A 22,658-nucleotide genomic window follows, 5' to 3' on the forward strand; every position below is an offset into this window, starting at 1 on the left:
TCTCCTCTTTCTCCCCAGTTCTTCCCTGCCCTAAGTCTCTCATCTGTCTGCCTTTTCTGTCTGCTGGTCAAATTCAGTCTGGACCCTTCCCAATGCCTCTGGCTAAATTCTCTCGCATCCACAATAAACCCTTCTCCTCAACCATACCTAGGAATGGTCAGTACTCATTTCCTTCATTGTTGTTGTTACCAAGTTTGCCTAACACAGATACCACAATGGACCTACGGAAGAACAACAGCTGACTTAGAGATTTCAGAACCACGGCTTTAGAGCTCTGATGTCATCTCATTCTTTCAAGGATACAACACCGAGCCTGTGCAGAACAACAGCTGACTTAGACTTATACGGCTCTCAGGAGCTCTGATGTTACTCCTCCAGGTCTAAGACTCCTTTGTTTTAATTTTGTTCACAAAATCACTGTCATTTCTCTGTTTCCCTCCTGCTCCAACCAAGTGCTGCACTGTCTGCGTTCAAAGAGCTGCTCTCGGGCAAGTTTGCACACTTCCTTCTGACGTCCTATTGTCTGCCTTATCTTGAAAAACAATGACACAATGTTGGCCTTGGAGTGGGAACACCTAGATCCTGGTCCAAATAAAGAAGGCCGCCCACTTTGAACTGCGAACGCAGTCCAGGTGTTACACCTAGTGCTCTTAGTACCCAAAAGCCCACATCTGGCCAGCATTAAGGACTTACTGTGAGGACACAAACAAAACAAAGTAAGTCTCCACAAGGCAGCTGAACTCTGACCCCGGAAGGTGAGCGTTTTTTGCCTGAGCTCCCAGACAATAACGCACTCAACTGTAACCGACTCTTAAGAACAAGCCATATTTACTAAGTGAGGATGAGGTACACCAGCCCTTCACAGCTCACACTGCACTCTAAAACTGAATGAGGTTTCTACTTCAATAGGAAATAAATTATAAGTTCTACCTACAAGCTCTGTCCTAAACTTCCTTCTCCCTTACAAATCTTTGCGAAGATTTGGTGAAGGGCAGGCACACTCCCTAGGTGCCAGAGGAGGCTACTTGTGTAGGACAGTAGTAACATGTGAAGATATTAAGACTATTGGATTTTTAAAGCTTTTCAAATTTTATTTTTTCCTTATTACATTTAGTGTGTGTGTGAAGGGGTCAGCAGCTTGTGGAGGTCAGAGACGGCTTAAGTGCGTCAGTTCAGTTCTCCTCTTTCACCACGTGGGTCCCCAGGAGGGACTCTGATGGTCAGATTTAGTGGCACATGCCTTTACCTGATCTTGTCACACAAAGGAAAAGAAATAAGAGCCAGGAATGACACATTCAGGAAGAATTCAAAGCCAGCCTGGGCTTCAGGGCAGGCGAGGGAAAATAAGAACAGAAGCCAACAGTATGAAAGATTTCAGTCAGAAAACACAAGCAGAGCAAAATGCCAAAGAGAGCCAAAGAATATTCACGGCAACACAGGGGAGACATCAATTATTAATGAAGGGATTGACATTCACGAGGAGTCAGCATCCCAGTGTGACATCCATTTCTGGACCTCCATGGCCTTTTACTAAGAAACAGATGAAATCTGTTCACCACACCACCTGGCAAGAAACAGCACCAGCCAGATGTACCCGTCCCTGCCTTCTCTAAGATGGCCACGAGGATCCCGAACTTTCCTCTTGTCCATATCTGCTCTGGCCAGAGAATGCTAATGTGACAGAGACAGAGACAATGTGTGAATGTTGCATTACCTGCAGCTGAGGTGGGCGTTTCTCCCATAGCACTTGTACCAATGCCCTGAGGAGAGAGGCAAGAGAAGGAACAAGCCAGCAAGCTACAAAGGTGAGCAAGCAGGGGGTGCACAGCTTTAACTGCTGCACTGCGGAGCAGGATGTGGGGGAGGGGAGCAGGTTGTGAGAACTCTAAACTGATGCAGGCCTACAGCATGAAAAAGAATTCATTAACACTATTTTTATCTATATGTACATATGCATCTGTGTGAATGTGTGCTACATGTGTGCAGGAAGCAGAAAAGGGTGTCATATTCCCTGGAGCTGGAATTATGGGTGGTTGTGAGCCACCCTATGTGGGTGCAGGGAACCGAACTCATGTCCTCTGAAGAGCAGGAAGTGCTCTTGGCCACTGTGACAGCCCCATGAAAAGGTGCAGGGATTTCAGATGTGCTCCCCCATTCTTAGCGTAAACCCACCTCCTAAAATTTCATTCATATAAAGTATATGTTAAAATACTATGAACTTTCTAAACATCTTTCTTTTCTTCCTGCCTCCCTTCCTTTCTTTCTTTTTGGCATAGTTGGGGGTAGAACCTAGGGCCTCACAGACATTTGGTCAGCAGTTGTAATGGTTAGTTTGATACAATAAAGACAGTCTCAATGAAGGATTGTTTAATCGAGGCACATGAGGACAGGCATGTCTGCAAGAGATTGTCTTGACTGCTGTAATGAATGTGAAAAGACCCATTCTAAATACCAGTGGCATCACTGCATGGATGGGGCTCTGGACCATGTAAGAGCAGAGCTGGGCATGCATGCAATTACTCTTGAGACAGGTTCCTCTGTGTAGCCTTGGCTGGCCTCGAACTCACAGAGACCCACCTGCCTCTGCCTCCTAAGTGCTGAGATTAAACGCGTGCTCCACCACCACCCGGCTCTCTCTCTATTCTTGACTGTGGCTGTGACTAGCTATTTCAGTTCTTGTCTTGACTTCTGTGCAGTGATGGACTGTAACCTGGAATTGTAAGCCAAATAAGCCATTTGTCCTCTTAGTGCTTTTTGTCAGTGTGTGTGTTTTAGCACAGCAACAGAAAGGGGTGGTCCCCTTCCACATGTATACACCATATACACACAAATGGTAATATCACATGTATACACCATATACACACAAATGGTAATATCACATGTATACACCATATGCACACAAATGGTAATATCACATGTATACGCCATATGCACACAAATGGTAATATCACATGTATACACCATATACACGCAAAGATAATATCACATGTATATACCATATACACACAAATGGTAATATCACATGTATATACCATATATATACAAATAATAATAACATGTACTTTTCATTTAAGTTACTTCTTATAGGCATTTTATCATAGCAGCAAGGAAGTAAACAACACATATGTCAAGAATGAAATCTACCCTAGAGGGTTTGAACTGGATTTAACCTGAAAGTCTCCTTCCTTCCTGAGCACTAATTTTCATGGTACCAGAAGACCCCATGCAAGCTTCCAAGGGAGGGAAACAACCAATAATCCTACCCAGTGACGAAGCCTTGGAACCACAATAATGACCAGCATGTCACGATAACCCTAGGGATCAACAGTGGCATGCATACCTTGTTTGGTACCCGACAGCGATTTATTCAGTCTTACGGCCTGCTCAATAAGAGGGAAACCACGTTTGCTACTGGAAACCTAGCCAAGTACCTAGGGTCAGTGAAGTCATGGATCTTGGAGGAAAACCTACATAACTACTTTACTAACCCAGCATTATCCCTAACTACATTCTAAATATTTATCCTTATACCCACAGACAAATGTAGTTCTCAGCCCTCATCAAAGAAATTTTCTTTGCAACAGAGATCATTACAGAAAGCCAAAACCAATCAAAATGCAGAGATGAAAGACTATGCAGTGCCCAGTCCCAAAGGACACATCTACTAAACACTTCTGCATCCACAGCTTGGGGAACATTACAGAAGAGGGCCTGGAAGGATGGTAAGATCAAGAGGAACATAAGTTTGCGATAAGACTGTGTCTTCTAGAAACATGACAGAGGCTATACCCATGAAGACTCATCAACATGCCTGCCTAAACAAGACCTGAATGGCACCAATGGACATGCTAACACATTAGGGGGAAAGCTCACAGGACTTCAACACTAGACAAGGAGCCACGGGCAACCTGGCAACGCTGAGAGCAGGAGAAATGGTCTTCCCAAGGAAGACACTCCCAATTGGCTAACCAATGCCAAGTGGTCAGCTCTGAGATCATAACATATACAGACAGGTAATATGGACCAGCCAGGTTTTATTTACATATTTAGGGTGTGTGTGTGTGTGTGCATGCACACAACAACTAAAGAAAAAGAGGCCATGAATTTGAGAAAGAATAAGGAGGGTGGGTACATGAGAGGGGTTGGAGGAAAAAAAAGGAAGGGGGCTTGATATAAGTTTAAAAAATAAAAATTTTTGAATTATTCTGAAATAGAATTTTGTGTTAATAGCAGAGAACCAAATTATTTGGTTTAATTTGCTTTATCAGTGGTAAATGTATACGAAGAATGTTTTACACTTGGAAATAGATGCTCATGATTTCTTAATTTCTAGGTTATTCTTGTTATATACTGTTCCAGGGTATAACTTTTTAAAGGGAGGTTATATTGTGGCAGTTGTCTTTGACAAATATCATAGTACATGATAATCATTACAAAATAAATCATATATCAGAAACCTATAAATCATTATAATGATTATATATGCAAATATACTATTAAAAAAGAATGAAATAGACTGGGCAGTGGTGGCACATGCCTTTAATCCCAGCACTCAGGAGGCAGAGACAGGCAGATTTCTGTAAATTAAAGGTCAACCTGGTCTACAGAGCAAGTGCAAGGACAGGCTCCAAAGCTACACAGAGAAACCCTGTCTCAAAAAAAAAAAAAAAAAAAAGAAAAAAGAATGAAATCTTCATATAGACCTCAACAATAGCACATGGTTATTTTCAAAAATTAAAGGAAAGCATCAGTTAAAAACAGAGAACTGGCAATGTTATCTATCACTTAAATTTAGAAATTTGGTACAGTTTATAACCATTCTCAAGAAGGCTAAGTCCTAGTTAGACATGGTGGTGGACATCTTTAATCCAAGCACTTGGGAGGTAGAGGCAGGTGGATCTCTGTGAGTTCGAGGCCAGCCTGGTCTACAGAGTGAGTTCCTGGACAGACAGGGCTACACAGAGAAAAATGCTGTCTCATCTCCCTCCAATAAAAAATAAATAAGAATGTGAGTCAGAAGTCAGACATGCTGTTGCAGATCTTTAATCCTAGCGCGCGGAAGGCAGAGGCAGGTGGCTAGGCACCTAGTCTCCATAACAAGTTCCACGCCAGTCAGGGCTAGCTACAGAGTGAGACTCTGTCTCAAAAACAAGGGGAGGGGAGAGAGAAACATTCACTAGGTAATCCACAGATCCCGGAAGAGGCATTTCAAAGCAAGAAACCAGTACTGGAGAGAAGATGGGTCAGTAGGAGGCCAGGCTGTTTTTGGAGTCACTCCCTCCAGTCACCTACAGGAGCCCTGGCCTGCCAGCTGTGAAGTCTTAAGTCACACGAGCTCAGATCTCTGAGTCTCTGTTTCTTTGTTAGAAGAATGGAATCAGGTAACACATGGGAAATGGATAAGGCAGCCCATAAAGACAAAAGATTACTCACACCCTTGTAAGAAGGCCTGGCTGTCAGGGCCTTTATAAAATTCTGCTTTCCTGGAAAGGCACAGTGCCTGACCAAAGACATTTCCTGCTGTGCATTCTAAGCAGCAATTCACTTTTATCACACACTCAGGACTCCGTGTGCTCTCAATCCTAAAACTAACCAGTATTTCTGTGATTCTCTCCCCCGTTCTCATTGCTTTCCTTCGCCATCTCCTGTTACATTCTCTTATCCTAAGATCTCCATTTCTTAACAGGTCTTTTGTAATTTCTCCGTATAGTTTTGCTGAAATCTTTTTTAAAAAAGATTATATATATAGATATTTTGCCTTCATTCTGTGCACCATTTGTGTTCCTCTTGCTCAAGGAGGCCAGGAAAGGGCGGTTGTGAGTCACTCACCATGTAGGTGCTGGGAATTGAACCCAAGTCATCTGGAAGAGCATGAAATGATCTTAACCACTGAGTTCTCTCTCCAACCCCCCTGAATATGCCACTTCCTGCCCCAATATGCTCACTTTTAAGTTGCTTTTGCCAGCTCTTGCTCTGTACTTTTTTTGGAGGGGGCGGGGTTCGAGACAGGGTTTCGCTGTAGCTTTGGAGCCTATCCTGGAACTGTTCTGTAGACCAGGCTGGCCTTGTACTCACAGAGATCTGCCTGCCTCTGCCTCCTGAGTGCTGGGATTAAAGGCATGCGTCACTACCGCCTGGCGCTCTGTACTTTCTTATTGTGAGCCCCTCTATAATGTATAGCGTTACCTGTGGGACCCTTGCACAGGCTGATTAAGGACCACTTTTTCTGAGTGCTTTGCTCTTACAAGGCATCCCACCTTGTTACCAGCCAGGACTACTTTGTATCTGGCTCAGCATGGAGCCACGGTTACAAGTGGTTACAAGAGCTCAGGGTCGACTATCTTCAAAAGGATGCTCAGCAAGAGACAGGAAAGCTCTCTGCCCCTTCTAAGGGCTAGGTTCCTACACTGCCACCCATCCCACCACTTCCAAAAACAGAGATGCCCTAGTGCTGTGTGACATATTCCGTTCCAATGCTCTACTTGGGTTCCTTGCTTCAGATACAGGGAGTCCTTTTCAGTTCCCACAGGCCAGTTAAACTCAAGCCCACTGGGTAAATACCCCACATGCTAGTCTCTAAAATAGCTGTTGAAACATGTAACAGTTGTTGAACATTTAATGAGTGTTGGGTATATGCTAACATTCTGGGCATGTTTTACTCCATTTGCATAGGAACTCTATTATCATTCCCATCTTATAGATAAGGAAACAGACAAAAAAAAAAGTAACCTGCTCAGGCTTATCTAGCAAGCAAGCAAGCAAGCAAGCAAGCAAGCAAGCAAGCAAGCAAGCAAACCTCAGATCTGGGATCAACCCAGATGTAAGTATTGACCACCTCCCACCCCACCCCCCACCCCGTAAACAGCCACTCCTTCCGAGTTCTTGTGCTCTAACCATCTCGGCAAGGAGGAATGGCTGCAGAATGAACACACTTTCTCTTTTAGTGAGAAACCCTGAGACCAGTTACTTTATTTGGGGGGAAGGGATGGGAAAGGGTGTGAGTGTGTGTGTAAGTGCACACCATGGTATGTGTATGGGTGAGGTCAGAGGTCAACCTTGAGTGTCAGTCTTTACCTTCTACCTTGAGACAGGGCTTCTTGTCCTCCACTGGAATCGCCAGACTCCCTGGCCCATGAGCTTTCAGGATTTCTCCCTGTTTCCTCCTATGTCTCTGCAGAAATTCTGGGTTATGGCTGTGGACTGTCTGGCTTCATGTCCTCCCATTTCTCGGCAGACGTTCTGGGACTACAGATGTGCACCACCGTGTCTGGCTTCACGGAGGTTCTTGGGATCACATCTCAGGTCCCTGTGCTTGTGGGACAAGTCCTTTACCTCTGAGCCAACTTCCCAGACGCCTCAGTAGATTTTTTTTAAAAAACCAGTAGAAACATTAGATGACAGTCTCAGTTATATTTTATACTGCATTACAGTATTAAAATATCTGATTGGTCATTTGTGAAACTGTTAATTTTCTACTGTAATTCAGAAGATGTTTGGCATTTTCAAGATACATTAACACATTCCTATTTAATTTAAAACAGGATTCCCCTTTGAGAACTCACAGTGAAGGGTAACCACAATATCAGAGTGGAGAGAATAACACCCAAAATTTTTACGGTGCTTACTTGGTACCATGCTCATCGTAAATTATTTATTTTCACAGTAATCCAAGTAGGCCACTGTTATAAACGTGGCCATGGCCTAGATGAGGAAACTGAGGCAGTAACAGGTTAGGTTACTCGTTCACAGCCACGCTGGTCTTAGAATCAGGACTTAAACACAACAGAGAGCTCCGCAGCCTGTAATTCAGTCTCTGAATGCAAAGACTCCATAACCAAGGTAGACTGTGAGCCATACATGGAAGGTTCCAGAACCAACAAGGTAGACTGTGAGCCATACATGGAAGGTTCCAGAACCAACAAGGTAGACTGTGAGCCATACGTTGAAGGTTCCAGAACCAAGGTAGACTGTGAGCTATGATTAAGAGTTTGGGCAAGTTAGGGGAGGCAGGAAGGGAAACTGACAATATAAACCCTAGTAAAGTCTGGACATAACATGAGACATGGCTGATACTGAGTCCCCATGGAAGTATCTCAGAGACCTATTTTTAAACGGAATGAGCAGTGTATTGCAGGCTGCAAGACGCACGACCTCAGTTTTGCTCCTTTCTTGCTGTAGGGTTTCTTTCAAGTTCTTTCATGCATGTGCGGCTATTGTTGCCCAACTGGAACTGAAGCTTTTATGGCAACAGAAACATGTCTTTTGCAATCCTCACCACAACACAGCCCAGGGCGCATAAAAAGTACTAAATATATGTTTGTCCAATTGAACTGTAACACTAAAATTTCACTTTTACTGCCTCTTACCTAAGGACACAGATGCAAAAACTAAAAATATTACACAAGATGACATTTTAAACTTATTTAACAAACCCACAAATATTATCTGGTGGGAAACAGAGAGACAAGGGAAGCTTGAGAACAGAGTACTTACGTTCCTGAAAGATTAAATATGATCTGGACAAGGCAGCAAATTCACAAAAGAACATAGGAATTAGTTGCTTTTAAAATGAATTAAATTAGTGGACCCACTCTGCTTTCTGACACCACAATGTGGGAAAATTCTGAGTTTGTAATTACAAACATCTATGCTATGGTGATGAACGAATAAGCTTACAAATAAGGGACTGCTTCAAGTTCCATTCTAAAATAAAGGAATGGAATTAGGGCGGGGTCAACTTTAACCTGAGCTTCTTATTTTGTTTCCCCTCCAGTTTTACTAGAAGCATCCGTCCCATTCTTGGCTGTTTTTCCACGACATACAAACGCAACCTAGGCAATTCAACACCGTGACAAAAGGCAAAGGGACAGGCTGTAAACCAGTGGTTCCACACAAGAATGACCATGCTCAGTGACACTAAATAAAGTTAGTAACATAAGTCTTATTAGTAGAATGCTCCTGACATTTTAAAGGCAAACAAGTAAAATAAAGTGACAACTTGTGATACCAGGTAAAAATGGAGCCAGTCTTGGAGAATTTGAATATAAGGCATCAAACCGTGGACTGGGAAAACAACAGTATCATTCTTATTGATTTCTGAAGAATTTATAATCCAAAATTAGCTCAAAACCAGATCCAAGCTGGTATAATGGTGCAGTCTATAACCTCAACACATGGGAGGCAGAGGCAGGGGGAAAACCCTGAGTTCCAGGTCAATGAGGGCTACACAGAGAGCTCAAAAGTGAATCCTAGTCTCAAACCAAATTAACTGAAAATAGAAATTGAGGGTGAGAAGGAAGGGAAAAGGAGGAGGAAGGCAGAGAGGGAGGGGGGAGGAATAAAATAAAGAAGGAGGTAAACTCGGCCAGCTCTGAAGAGTTGGTGGGTGTGGCGGCACATGCCTGTAATTCCAGCACTCGGGAGGGTCAGGAGTTCAAAGTAGGGGTGGGCTACATACATAGCAAGACCCTATTAAAGAAGAAAAACAGTCAGGAACAAATAGCTTAATGGTAGGTAACTTGGCCTAGGATGTACAAAGCCCCAGGTTCTATTCTCAGTCACACACACACACACACACACACACACACACACACACACACACCCCAGGAAAATAGAAAGAACTGATTTGAAGATCTTTAGCCACAAAAGCATTTTCTCCTGAATGATTTTCTAGCATTTTTCATTTCCTTATTATGATTCAAAATAGCTACCTTAAAAAAATCATCTTCCTAAGGGGTTGGAGAGATGGTTCAGTGGTTAAGAGCACTCGCTGCTCTTCCAAAGGTCCTGAGTTCAATTCCCAGCACCCACATGGCAGCTCACGACTGTCTGATGTCTTCTTCTGGTGTGTAGATGTACATACAGATAAAGTACCCATATACATAAAATATATGAACAAATAAAATTTAAAAGAAAAATCTTCTTAAAAGTTATATAACTTGGCAGTGTTCCATCAAAATAGAAGGGGGGAGGGAAATGAATCCTAAAAACAGAAAAACCTAACTCATTGAAACTTTTCAAAATAAAGCATGTTGGAACAAGGCTGCCAAATGTTTCCATGTTGGCGCGCCCATGAATTTTAAAGACCAAGTTTCCATGGATTGATGCTAACGGCAAAATTAACTATTGTTGGTTGTTTTAACTCTTGACTCTTTTGGGGGCCTGCCACCCAGGTCCCAAATATATCACAAGGAGGCTTATTCTTAGTTATAAATGCCCAGCCTTAGCTTGGCTTGTTTCTAGTCAGCATTTCCTAATTTAAATTATCCTGTCTATCCTTTGCTTCTGGGCTTTTATCTTTCTCTATTTCTGTATACCTTTCTTCACTTCTTACTCCGTGGCTTGCTGTATAGTTGAGAGACAACCTCTTTTCCTCCTCCTTTTCTTGCTCCTCAATCTTTTTTTTTTTTTTTTTTTTTTTTTTTGAGACAGGGTTTCTCTGTGTAGCTTTGAAGCCTGTCCTGGAACTCACTCTGTATACCAGGCTGGCCTCGAACTTACAGATCAGCCTGCCTCTGCCTCCCAAGTGCTGGGATTAAAGGCGCGCACCACTACCACTCAGTTCTTCCTTCCTTCCTTCCTTCCTTCCTTCCTTCCTTCCTTCCTTCCTTCCTTTCTTTTGGTTTTTCAAGATAGGGTTTCCCTATGTAACAGTCCTAGCTATACTGAAACTAGTTATTGTAGACCAGGGTGGCCTTGAACTCGCAGAAATCCACCTGCCTCTTCCTCCCAAGTGCTGGGAATAAAGGTGTGTGCTACCCCCATCCATTCCTTGATCTTTTTCTCTCTCTTTCCCCCCTTCTATTTATTCCCTCTGCCTGCCAGCCCAACCTATCCTTTCTCCTGCCTTGCTATTGGTCATTCAGCTCTTTATGAAGCCAATCAGGTATTTCGGACAGGCAAAGTAACACAGCTTCAGAATTAAATGCAGCATAAAAGAATGCAACACATCTTTGCATCATTAAACAAGTGTTCCACAGCATAAATAAATGTAACACATCTTAAAATAATATTCCACGACAATTAATGTTCTTTACCAAACTTCCCTTGAGTGCCTACTGAGTATACTCTACCAGGTCCACTACAGAGTGAGGTGGGAAGGAAGACTAATAGGGTCAAGGGATAGCAGAGTTGAGACACACGTAGCTAGTGTCCTAGAATATCCTAGTTCAAGAGACAAACAGGTACAAACACCATCAGCAAAGGCTATAGTAAGGGCTGGGAATAAGCAGAGGGTGTGGGGGAAATTCAACAAACAAAAGCACAACAAATGTCATCCAGGCTGGCTCTGAACTCGATTCCCCTGCATGAGCCTTCACGGAGCTTGATTACGGGCCTGCAACACCATGCTAGCGACACGTCTATGTGTGGTTATGTGCACGTGAGTGCAGGAGCCCACAGAGGCCAGAGGCATGGGATCCTCTGACTGAGGTGTGAACTGCAATTGTGAGCCATCTGATGTGGGTACTAGGAACCAAACTTGGGTCCTCTGCAGGAGCAATACATACTTTTAACCTCCAAGCCCTGAGATTAAAGGCATGTATCACCACGCCTGGCTCAGCAGCCTGTGCTCTGAACTGCAGAACCTCTTCTAGGTCATAGGAGCCTATTTTAAAGAATCACAATATAATTGTTGTAACCTACAGAATGGGGAAATTCTACAGTGCCAGTTCTCAAGAGCCCCAGTGGAGACCTTCGGGTAGAGGTGAACTGATCACAGAAACAACCACAACTGGATTGTTTCAGAACTTTCCCCTCTGTTTTCAGGAGTCTAAAATGAAAAGGTAGCATTTGAAGATCAGTCTGGTGATGGCTCAGCAGATGAAAACATGAGGCACAAGCCTCATGTCCTGAACTCCACCCCAGAACCCACATAAAGGTCAAAAAGGACAGAAAGGACTTAACAAACTTGTCCTCTGACCTTAACTTCATATGCACACCTTAACTACACACACACACACACACACACACACACACACACACACACACACACACACAAAACAGCATCTAGTTTTTGCTAAACTGGCATGCAGGAGACAGAGGCAGGAAGAATTTTGTGAGTTTAAGGCCAGCCTGGTCTAAATGGCGAGCTCCAGGCCAATCAGGCAACACAGTGAGACATAGGCTATAATAATAAGAATCCGCTAAAAGAAATCGAATTCTATATACTACCTATTGTATTATAAATTATAATAACCAAAAGGTTTCATATGCATTTCCTTTCTTAAAAAAAATTAAGTTAAACTGAGTGTGGTGACGCAGGTCTTTAATTCCAGCACTTGGGAGGCAGAGGCAGGCGGATCTCTGTGAGTTCAAGGCCAATGTGGTCTACAAAGCAAATTGCAGGACAGCTAAGGCTGTCTTGAAAAACAACATCAACAACAAAAATTACTTCAAATTTATATAAAAATCATTAATTGGGGCTGGAGAGATGGCTCAGAGGTTAAGAGCATTGACTGCTCTTCCAAAGGTCCTGAGTTCAATTCCCAGAAACCACATGGTGGCTCACAACCATCTGTAGTAGGGTCTGGTGCCCTCTTCTGGCCTGCAGACATACACACAGACAGAATATTGTATACATAATAAATAAATAAATATTTAAAAAATCATTGTTTTAAAAGAAACAAATTACTTTTTAAAAAATTACTCTTGTGTGAATGTGGATGTGTGAGTGTGAGTGTTGTGTATGCACAAGTACCACACATGGTGATTAGAGGACAACCTTGGGAATCAATTTGCTCCCTCCACGTTGGTCCCCAGGATGGAACTCAGGTCTTCATGCTTGGTGGCAAGCCTCTTGACCTGTCGAGCCTTGTCACTGGCCCATGTCTATATCTGAGGGACTTGATTTCTCACCAAATGTTCTGGTAGAGACTTACCCAAAGTGTTCTGTGTTGCGTCTGCACCATAATCCCAGCATACTTAGTAACAGTCTGCATACCTACAGCACCAACACCGGCCATCAAGTTCACCAGGCCCAGAATCTCTCATGAGCCTACGCATTTCGAAGTTATTCACCAAAGTGGCGGATTTAGTTATATATGTATAGCATGATATGTTCTCTTGCATGGATTAGGGTTACTTAAAATTCATTTCTTTAATTCATCTAGGGTAAAGTATAATACTTCATATGGCAAACACAATTTTAACTGTATTATAAATCCTAAGTGAAGAGCTCGTCAGCTTCTCTCATAGTCTTCCAAATAAGGAGCAGAAACTTAGTGCTATCGTTTCGGGAGCAAAGAAATTACAGCGTCCAGGATAATTCTACTTTTAATTAAAGGCTCTCAGCATCTCGCATATCCCTTTCAATCTCTCCCGCATACCAGAGGCAGATTAATCTTCAGAAAACACTACCTTTCTGTCTTGCACAATAAAAACAGTGGCTCCACATACTTGTGGAACAAACAGTTCTTCATGTCTCAAAAATCCATAATGACATGTTACTGTCTGCTGCTCAGTTTAGCTCATGTCATCCCACCTTCTATTTTTACTGAGCATCAAAACATTCTCTTGGACACACTCAAATAAATCTCAGCATCTGCAACATTCCACTACCAATAGCTCCGCATCTCTTACAGCCGGTCCACACGCTGTAAGGAAAAGGTGACTGTATGAACCAGCAGAGCATCGACCCAGCTTCAGCTGCATCCCCAGTGTTGGTTAGATAGGCTTTCTAATACAGCAGTCAGAGCCAAAGACCACCCCAGAGCTGCTCTAGGCCTGCCTACCCCTCGCCCCCCACAGTTTGCCTCAACTGGACCACAACAGAAACTACTGGAAGCTACTCGGCAGCCAGCGCTTTCCTCTCATCTCAGAGGAATGCCTCCACATCTGCTATTCTACAATAATCTTTCTGCCTGTATCCGCTTTTGCACCTCCTTTATAATTCATTACAGAGCATGCCTGTAAGCAAACCTAGTTCCAGCTCCATCTGCACACTGGGAAGCTATTGAATATAAATCCTTTACCCTAATCCTACACCAATGAATAACTAAACTTTCCATGAAAACTCATCCACGGGAATGACTCTTGACTACAAAACACACAGAAGACAAAGACTGATGTTTAAAACAAATTTCTTAAACTATAAAGGATACAAGACAGTCAGGCATGGTAGAATTCCCTTTAATCCAGCACTTAGGAGGCCAGAGACAGGCCAGCCTGGTCTATATAACTGGTTCCAGGCCAGCCAGGGTTACACAGTGAATCCTGTCTCAAAACAAACACAACAAAAGGCACTTTTTAAAATACGAGTTATCCCAAATACTGTATTTGGATAGGAGCTTTGGGGGAAAAATAGTAAGACAGGTTATCCTGAGCTACACATTCAAAGAAAAGGGAAAACCAATAATAAAAATGATACTGGAGAACACTTCCCAGTGCCTTTTCTTTTTCAAGGACTGCTGGAAGATGACACCTTTTCATTTTCCCCTCAAAAAGATGTGTAGATGTGCATAGGTGGTCTGGAACTGTCCTCATGTCCCCTGGAGTGTGTCCCTCTTCCTGACGAATTAACCACACTATCAATACAGACTCTGGCTGCTAAAGAAGCTTTTATTTAACTTTCTGAGACAAGAAAAAAGTTGTCTCAATACTCAGGTTTTCTCTGCATTAAAATTCAATTACCTTTTTCTCTTTGGAGAATTACTTTTTTATAATTGAGGAGAGGAACGAGGTAAATACGGTTTTTAAGATTTACACAAGCCAGAGTGCTCTTGGCAGGCACAACAGGCACCAGTCAGGAGAGAGAATGTGCTACAGTGGGCTTGAGGCTCTCCTTTCAAGAGCTGGTCTCACACACTCCTAAGCCAAGGCCCACTGGGAACTTCCCAACAAGGCTTCCCTGGCACTGAGTCTTATGGGAAGCATTGTGCATGCATGGCAGAGCCCTGGGTTCGAAAGCAGACATTCCTGGAATATTTTCTGCTTCAGGCCCCATGAGAGCTCCTGAAGCAGGACTTTGGCTTTGTACTAGGCAAACCTTCAGAGGCTGTCAGTGACCATGAGCCTTGCACAAAAGCAAAGCTCTCCACAGCGTGGGGGTGGGGGGGGGCTGTAAGAATCAAAATAAACAAACTCCTGTCAGCCAAGAGGGAACCTGCAGGAACAGTAATCAGCCTTATGAAGTAAATGCTTCTTCAGCCTAGAGGTTACTCAGTGACAGATTGTTCTTGCTAAGAAAAGACGGGCTTCCATGATGAATTAAATGCCCTGAAACTGGGCTTAACATGCAATACTAAGAAGAAAAACCTCCCATCCTCTTCTGATTCAAATGTTTGGTATATGACTAAAGTAGGAAAGACACATGACGTTGCTCCTATTTTGGACACTGTTTACCTAATGTTTTAGGTATATCTCTGACACAGTAAAAAAAAAAACCCACAACAAATCTAAAAATAGTTGGAGCAAAACATCTAGGACACTAGGGATATAGCTCAGTGGTAGAGCTCTTGCCTAGACTATATAAATTCCTAGTTGGGCCAGTGAGAAGTTCAGGGGGTAAAAGCACCTGTCACCAGCCCTGACAATCTGAGTTCAAGGCCCTGGACCCACACGGCCCAGAAAGAACCAGAAGCAAAGAACCAACTCTCACAAGTTGTCCTTTGACCTCCATATGTGTCTGTATTACACGTATGTCCCCTGACCTGTGTACTTATACACAAATAAATGCAATTTTAAAGTGTTTTTTTTTAAAATTCCTGTATTCAATTCCCAGCACTCAAAGCAAAACACAACAAAACAAACTACTCACTGTGTGGCATAAAAGGATGCCGCCAACTCGAGACAATTTTCCTGCTCATCCTCCTAAATTCTAGGTTACAGGCTTTATGAACAAGCTGTCACTTCCTCCTTTTATCTAAGTTGAATATGCAAGAAATAATGTGGAATACTTTCTCAAATCCTTAGAAGTTATGGACTTTATATTTGGATTAAATAAACCTTTTCCATATTTGATAAGTGTGTGTAAGGGAACAAACCCTAAAAATCTTTGTATATTCATAAGGTAAAAATTAATTACATTAAGCTTTAGTGAATAAAAGCCGTTTTTTAAAAAGTAAGTACTCATTGAAAAATCTTTAACAATGACTTTTAGTTCACTCTGTAATTCTATTAAATTTACAGTAATACGAACTGTACCTGCAAAAGACAGAGACTAGGAAGAACTAGGCATGCATATAACATGAGAAACAGCAGAGCCAAATTGCCTTAGAGTATAGGATATTTAAAAGTTCTCAAACACCCAGGAAAACATATACCCAATACTCTTAAATACTCAGGAAAATAATGTTCTGTTGAATCACAAGGTGTATTTTTTTTTATTTTATTTTGTTTTTGAGACAGGTCCTCTCTGTGTAGCTGGCCTTGAACTAAGTGAGATCTTAGCACCTGCCTCTGCCTCCCGAGTGCTGGAAGTAAAGGCGTGCGCAGCCACCACTGCCCCGCAAGATACACATATTTAAAGGGAATCATTAACTTCAAAATCTACAAGTAAATGAAGAGTTTATTATGCTTTCATTCAAGTTAGAATGCCATCCCACCACCTAATAACGCTGAGTTTTCAAATCACAGCTAAATATAAAAAAGGATATAGTGATCTCTCAGGTGGCAGTTTTCCAGGAAGAACAATGTAGATACTCTCATTAAAAAAAAAAAAATTACTTAGCCGGGCGGTGGTGGCGCACGCCTTTAATCCCAGCACTCGGGAGGCAGAGGCAGGCGGATCTCTGTGAGTTCGAGGCCAGCCTGGTCTACAAGAGCTAGGTCCAGGACAGGCTCTAAAAAAGCTGCAGAGAAACCCTGTCTTGAAAAACCAAAAAAAAAAAAAAAAAAATTACTTAGAGGAGGCTAGCCTTGGGCTCACAGAAATCCACTGCCTCTGCCTCTTAAGAGCGGAAATTAAAAGTGTTATATCATCTTAGGGACTATGATGTTAATTCGTACAATCATAGGTACTGTCAAAATGTCAATGCCCAAATGACAGTTAAGGCTGCTAATTGGCTACTGTTTCAGAATTCTGACTAGACAGTGCAACAGAGAAAATGCGGATTTGTCATTATTTTCATAGAGACACACTATCTTTCCATTCCAAATGGCCAGTGATGACAAAAAACAGGAAGTCCTAAGATAGCCTGGTGCAGTGGTGCAGTGGGGCCACGAGACGAGGGCTCTACCTCCAAATATGGCAAAATCATGCCTACAACACTTACAGAAATCTTCAACTACCATAAAACTTAAGAACTTTGAAATGTACTATATATTTTTTAAAAATACTCCAATTGTTTAAAAAATAAAAGTGTCCCTTGATGAAAGTACACCTGTTTTCCCCATGGGGATGATCACAAGGGAAAATTAGTATCAATGTAAACTTTAAAGGCCCAATAGGAGAGAAAGCAGCATAACCGTTTAAAGACATTGGACCTTCTCAGGCAGAACATCTCTTTTTGGAAGCTCTTCAAGCATTAAAGGGGCTTTTTAAAGAAACTGAAAAATCGCCAGGCTATCAGTTTTCTTCCTCAAATAACTAAAATAAATTTACTAGGGCTAACTTGCAGGAAACAAGGTGTTTTAATTTTTCTTCTTTTGCAGAGGGGATGGAGCTATGCTGTCTAGGCTGATACCCCTCCCAGTCCCCTGTGCTTGTGTTTGTGAGCCCCCTTTCTCAGCCTCTGCCATAGCTGGGACTACTGGAATATACAACTTCACCCAGCTTGGTTTTCTTTAAGAAAAAAAAAAATTTGTTTTTAATTTTCTTCTTTTAGATTTTTGGTTAGATTTTAGAGACAGGTTCTCCTTATGTTGCCTAATTTGCTCAGGCAGACTTCCAATTCACCATCCTCCTGCCTTAAAAAAAAAAAGCTTTATTACATTGTATATTTTAGCTACATAGCATGATTGTATAAGATACATGTATATTACATATGATACATGATATTAAAGTGGTTATTAGAATGAAACAAATAAACACAATCATCATGTCAGTATCCCCCATGCACCCAGGCATGGCTACAACGTACTCACTCAGCCCAAGGCTCACGTTATTCCTCACTGGCACTCCTATGCTGTCCACTAGCTCAGTCTACCTGGTCGCCCTGCAGATTCAATACTTTGTATCCTTTTGCCTATATCAATTTTCTCTTTGTGGTCCTATATTGTATTCTTTTTTTATCAAACCAACAGCCACTAATAGACAATCAATTTCTATTTTCAAATGCAAATGAAAACACTACCAAAATGTGCGCACCTTTTACACACACACACACACACACACACACACACACACACACACAAAGGCTCTCCACTTTTTCCAATTCTGTATTTTCTCTTGTAAACATTCCACAGGCTGCCTTACGGTGAGTCGGTCTATAAAGACTGGATTTTAGATAGAAAGTCTGTTTATTAATCAGGGAAGCAGATTTTTTTTTTTCTTTTTTCTTTTTGGTTTTTTGAGACAGGGTTTCTCTGTGTAGCCTTGGCTGTCCTGGAACTCACTCTGTGGACCAGGCTGGCCTCGAACTCACAGAGATCTGCCTGCCTCTGCCTCCTGAGTGCTGGAATTAAAGGCGTGTGCCACCACTGCCCTGCTCATATATGTTTCTTGCATTAAGTTATAAGGAGTCTTAATTAGGAAATGTATTGGAACAAAGTAGTCAAGACCAGACCAAGACAGGATCCCCACAGAGGTCAGCTCTAAGCCTGGTGACTTCAGCTCTAAACCACGGATGGTTTCACTTGAATTAGCGCGCCTGCTGCAAAGCAGCTCCTGTAGGCACCTAGATGATGCACCAGCAGCTTTATATAAAGCCACACTTCCCTTTAACAAACATAAATCGCATTCCCCACCACGTTTCAAAGCCAAAATACCATACCCTCTTTCCTTCTAAATTTTGCCTGAAAAATTACCTTGCCCTTGATAAGAAACACCAGGCTCAGAGAACCACATGTCCCAAACCATTAGCCGTACTTGAAAGCAGTCCAGGAAATAACACAACAAGCAGCAGGCACCCTACCTGTTTCGCGACAAAGGTCAAGCGTCTCATGGGGCCCTAAGTTCTCCCTACTCAATGCCAAGAGACTTAGCAGGCAAAGACTCATGCAGCCCTGACACACTGTTGACATATGGATAGAAAGACCTGTCACAATGACACCCCAGGAAATGACTGAGCATGCTATTCATCTGAGGATACTCCCCCAAACAAGTCCTGGACACCAGCGCTCACTAGAGAAGCAAGAGTTCAGGGTCAGCGCAGAACCTTCTCAATCTAAGAATGGAAGCACTTAGAAAGGGCCTTTCTATGTATCCCGAGACTCAGACGCCCAGGGTAGAAAGGCATTTTAAGCAGCAAACACCAAACTTAGGGCTATGTGCCAGCCAATGAGGGAGGGCAGTATCGGCTACAGGTGACTCCTGGCCATTTGCACCGGGGTCAGCCTCAATAGAGATGGGCTATGAGGGTGACCACATCAGAACTGCAGATCTAGCAGAGAGTCTTGGTAGCGATGACATGCAGAGGACTAAAGCCACCAAGGCTATTCCACCTGGTACACGGGACTGCTAGAAATGTTTTAAAATTATCTCCCATTTCTTTTGAATGGTGCAGCTCCAGCCTTGATTCTGACACAAACCAGAACTGTCATTCAGTAATTCCCAATTTCAGTTCTCGTTTAAAAGTTCCAAGCAAAAAACCAGTAGTTTCCTTTCTCAAGCAATTTGATTATGGTAACTTAATAAGAAAAACAATTTAAAGACAGCCACAAAGTAACCAGAAAGCACTATTAGAAAGAAAAATTACTTCAAAGGGGGCAAAAATAGCACAGGATACAAAACCTGCAACTGTCAAGAATGTGACTACAAATTCCTTAGCTAAGTTTGTCTAAAAATGTAAGTCTAAATGCTGAGTATAAGATTCATTTTAAGCTGGGCGATGGTGGTGAAAATCTTTAATCTCAGTACTCACAGGCAGATCTCTGAGTTTGAGGTCAGGCTGGTCTATAGTGCCCAGGACAGCCAATACTACACAGAGAAGCCCTGCCTCAAACCCCCAACCCACCAAAATCATTTTAAAAGTGAAATGACTGTTTCGTTTTTAGTATCTGGGCCCCAGGGATGGGGCTGGTTTCTGTATTACTTGCAAACACAAACAAGTAAACCATTAACACCATGAAAATGGAAACAGCTGAGCACATGACATGCCAGGCAGGAGGATGATGAATTTAAGACCAGCTTAAACCACAGTCAATCTTTCGAAAAACCAAGGGCAAGGGCTTAATCAGCAAAGTGTTTGCAAGCATGAAAACCTGTATCTTGATCCCCAAAAATACAAATCTTTAATCCCAGTGTTTACGGGATGGAGGAGGGTAGATTGTTGGAGCTCTCTGCTCAGCCAGCCTAACAGAGGCTCATAGGGAAAGAGGTTCAGGGACAGAACATGTCTCAGGAAAGTAAAGTGGACAGCAACTGAGGAAGTCATCTGACATCACACACACAGGACACACTCGCGCATGGACACACACAAACAAAAACAAGGTACTAGGGAGGTAGCTTGGAGGCAGATCATTTGCCTAGCTTGTGCAAGGCCCAGGGTTTGGCCCCTAACAAAGAAGGGGAGAAGAGGAAAAGGTAAATAAAAATAACTTCTCTTCCATCAACCGCTCAAAAGCAAAATAAACACTGCCTTACATTCTCTAGGACTGATTAGGCTGTAGTCCAAAATTATGAGATCTTCAAAAATGTACTTTTCCCACAGTGTTAAGTATATTTACCTTTTGTGGTGTCAGGTACAGAATTCAGGGCCTAAACATGCTAAGCAACTGATCTATCACTGAGCTACACTATATATCCTTGCCGTAAGAGGCTTATTTTAAATGCGGAAAAACTCAAGGATAAACTTGGTAAGTGAATTTTGTCCTTACTCTCATATAAAAAAAAAATCATTTCCTGGAGCTGGAGAGATGGCTCAGAGGTTAAGAGCACTGACTGCTCTTTCAGAGGTCCTGAGTTCAATTCCCAGCAACCATAGTGTGGCTCACAACCATCTGTACTGAGATCTGGTGCCCTCTTCTGGCCTGCAGGCAGAACACTGTATACATAAAAAATAAATAAACCTTTAAAAATCATTTTGCTATATTCATTTGTTAAAATATTGTGTTGGGAGGGTTACTAGACTACTTCTGAGTTTATGAAAATGCTCAGTTGGGGGGGGGTGATCATCTTTCCTTTTCTCCTTTCCTGAGATAGGGTCTGACTGTATCCTAAGCTAACCTTGAAATCAGAACGTATCTCAGGTGGTCCTCAAAGTCGTGGAGCCTCAGTCTCCTTAATGCTAGGATTAGAAACTTACATCACCATGCCTGGCTATATTAAACAAACAAACAAACAAACAAACTTAACAAAATTAACATTAGTGAATGAATCCTCGGGATTTCCACTACAGTTAATAGCTCCTTACAGTGTACTAACATTCAAAAAAGGCCATCTTCAGGTGTCAATTCTTTATATCCTTGAGTTTCATCAGCTAAGGATAATCTTTGGGCTACTTGGCAGGTGACACATTCCTCAGAAACTCTTTCCTTGTGCATTTAAATGCCAAGCTCAATTATGTTGCCAGCAGAGTAAGCAGAAAGGATTGTACATATTTTAAACTAGGGATTTGATTGGCCGCAGCTTGATGGAAAGGATAATGGATAAAGCTCCGAGTCCGAGCCCCCAAACATTGAAATCACTCTCAAAGAATCGGATCTTCTAACACTGCCCCAAAGACTGCCAAAATTCCCATTAGAGCATCCTATTTTTAGTCTTTGCAATCGGCCTTTTAAATTGCATTCTTCAGTACAATGTGCTTAACTAAGTTTACACAGACGAATAAAGACGCTTCCTAAGGCTTTAATCCTTTGAAACATAGGACAAAATTTTAAGCTTTCGGATCTTATTTTTTGTTCAGCCTTAAATTTAAGTCTTGCAAACATGCATATTAAAAAGAAAAGGTAAATCTTGGCCCAGAGGAAGGACAAGAAGGGGGACTAGGCGGTTCCTGGCGACCGAAGAGGTGGCAGTGGAGGGGAAACAAGGTATGGGGGCAAATAAAAACCACCCGGAGGAAAGCGAGCATAGGCGCCGGGCCACCGAGCAGGGAGACACCGACGCGGAGTAGAAGCCGCAGGATCCCCGGGGAGGCGAGCGCGCGCGGAGAAATTGGCGCGATGCACGACAACAGCGTACCCGCAGAAAAGCGGGGGAAACGGGAGAGCCGAGAGGGGGCGGATGCGAAGGGACCCTCTGCAACTCCCGGGAAGACAGCGCCCGGGGAGGAACGTGCGACTGTCCCCAGCTCCGCGGCCGCCCCAAGCCGGCGGATCCCCTGCAGCCCGGCTGCTCGTCTCACCTGGGCATCCGAGGCAACGCAAGGACTACCGCCAGGAGCCGGGTCTGTTTCCAGCCCCGCTGGCTGACATGGCGGCCGACGAGCTGTCACACAGCTGCCTCTGGTCTCCCGCGGCTCTGGAGGCTCGGACACCTCCTGCCTCCCCGCCCCGCCTCCCCCCGAGCGCCCCTCCCGGCCGGCCGCCGGACCGAGGAGCATAGAGTGCGAGAGGCTAGAGAGGCAGCGCCGAGTGCTGGCGACCATAGAGTTCCAACTCGGACACACCCGGATAGTCCA

General features: G+C 43.0%; 1 protein-coding gene across 4 annotated transcripts in view; it reads right to left on the reverse strand.

Annotated features, from left to right (window-relative positions):
* Positions 1 to 22,526, reverse strand: part of Cnst (consortin, connexin sorting protein) — an 80,955-nt gene extending 58,429 nt beyond the window's left edge. For all 4 annotated transcript variants that reach the window (XM_038349645.1, XM_038349644.1, XM_038349643.1 and 1 more), the window contains exon 1: positions 22,383 to 22,526. The gene's annotated coding sequence lies outside the window, so the exon portion shown is untranslated. The remainder of the gene's footprint in view (positions 1 to 22,382) is intronic.
* Positions 22,527 to 22,658: the final 132 nt, after the last annotated feature.

This window comes from Arvicola amphibius, chromosome 12, assembly GCF_903992535.2.
Source record: "Arvicola amphibius chromosome 12, mArvAmp1.2, whole genome shotgun sequence".
Classification (NCBI taxonomy): Eukaryota; Metazoa; Chordata; class Mammalia; order Rodentia; family Cricetidae; genus Arvicola; species Arvicola amphibius.